At 39.8% G+C, this 1,951-nt stretch overlaps 1 protein-coding gene across 1 annotated transcript in view; it reads right to left on the bottom strand.

Moving 5' to 3' along the window:
• The window catches only part of hectd1 (HECT domain containing 1), a 96,673-nt gene extending 95,017 nt beyond the window's left edge, over nt 1–1,656 (bottom strand). The window contains 1 exon segment of the mRNA XM_028566291.1: nt 1,430–1,656. The gene's annotated coding sequence lies outside the window, so the exon portion shown is untranslated.
• Nucleotides 1,657–1,951: the final 295 nt, after the last annotated feature.

Below are 1,951 nucleotides of genomic sequence, written 5' to 3'. Positions count from 1 at the left end.
AAAATAATTCAAATGCTATCAAGCTGAATAAAACACCCAACATTCAATGAAAGTAATCATTTATTTTGTGTCAGTGTCTGAGTGTGTGTCTGTATGTATGTGTCTGTGAATGTGAGTCTGTGTGTGTATTTGTGTGAGTGAGTGTGTGAGTTATTTTTAATTAATACTTAAGTTCAGAGGATGTTGGGTGAATCAGGAGACAGTTTTGAAATCATGCTATAAACCTGAATACAAACACCCCAAATCCAATGAAAGTAATGATTAATTCAATCTGCGAAGAAGGTTGTCTGGGTCCCATAAAGTACAACGTACATCCATGTTATTTGTTGGGCAATTTGAATGAAAGAAACCCATATTTCTGATATTAAAAAAAACTTTTAAAACGGGTCAAATTTGACGTGAGCAAAACAAGAGTTAAAATCTACAGTTCTCCTATCATCAGGCAAATCCACGAGGAGGATATTGTCACCGAATAGAAAGCTCCAGAACAAGCTAAAAGGGTGGATGTTGTGGTCGGATTGTTTTGTCAACTTGGTAAAGTTGTAACCTACATTTATCACTATATACAAACACAGAGGAATGACTTGCAGTCATTGTGTAGAAACTAAACAAAGTCCTGTGGTGGTTGTCACCATGTTTTTAATACTCCCTGTTGAACAAACCTCCTTTGTTTGTGACTTCAAACTTGCACAATGTCAGAAACTCTGCCACAGAGTCAACATGGAGCATAACATGGTTCAAATGTAACAAAGCCAGCTGTGTGACCCCCAATTTCATCATCTGTCCGGGGCACACGCAGCCTAATTACTTCATCAGACACGAATCAACATAAGAGGATAAAGCAGGGTTGTGTTAAGCCGTGTAGCGAGCTGTGCAGCCGGGGGTACACTGGGTTTAATGTTCTAAGCATTAAAAGCTAACTGTTAGCTTCCCTTGCTAACGCTGATTAGCAAATGCGATGTTTGTCAGGCCCGTAAAACAAACCGCAACTCGGATTAAACATCTTCCACGTATAACCATGAACCCAACAGTGATAAACTAATCTTTACGTTAACTTGTTATCCAGCACAGAAATTAATTAAAGGCAACAAAACGCGACTAATGTTAGCCGGCTAGCACCACGCTAGCTAGCTAGCTAACCTGAACGCTAAAATTAGCTGAAGTAAGCAGATAAAACAATATTTTATTTATTTATTAACCTCTGATACTTTAACCGCGTCACAAAGAAACCCATATGTCTGATTATGTATTTAAAATTTGGCGTTTAGGTCTACTTTAGAGAGCCAATTGTATTCGCGGCCTCCTACTCCGTAGGCGAACCACGGGCCTCGAGTTCTGAGAGAGCCGACAGGCCGCAGCTCAGACGCGGACACGAACTACAAGCGACACCGGTCTGGGCTCGCTTCTACCTGCGGGATGATCCACTTACCGTTTCTTGTCTTCGGCACAGAGACGCACAGCAGCGGTATGGATTAATATATTCTAGGTCCAAATGATGGGTGAAGAGCTGTGTGTATCGCCGATGCCAGGGGTTAAATCAAAACGTTCCCATTTTTTTTTAGGAACGGTTGTAAAAAGGTCAGAGTGGCAGAGGGGCGATGAACACAACAGACCGGACTGAAATGGAGAGCTGAGCCGACTGCTGCTGCCGCGTTCAGGGACAGCTTCTGAGCTCGGAAATACGAGCAGCATCATTATTTATTTTTCTTTTTCTTGCTGTATAATATTATCTTGTGTGTAAGGAAGTAAGTAGATTGTATTTATGAAGCGCTCTGAAATACGAAATACCACAACTTTAATTATTTATACATTATTTGTTCTTGTCTTTTTATTTCTGTAGTTTTTCTTCTCGTTTTATTTCATGTTATTTTTGTATGAATATGCCAGTTAATTACATTAATATATGCATGTAAAATGCTCGGAAATACGAAACGCGTCAATAATTTAATTG

The sequence above is a fragment of the Perca flavescens genome, chromosome 20 (genome assembly GCF_004354835.1).
Source record: "Perca flavescens isolate YP-PL-M2 chromosome 20, PFLA_1.0, whole genome shotgun sequence".
NCBI lineage: Eukaryota > Metazoa > Chordata > Actinopteri > Perciformes > Percidae > Perca > Perca flavescens.
Note: the sequence above shows the minus strand (reverse complement) of the source record. Positions and strands in the feature narration are given on the sequence as shown.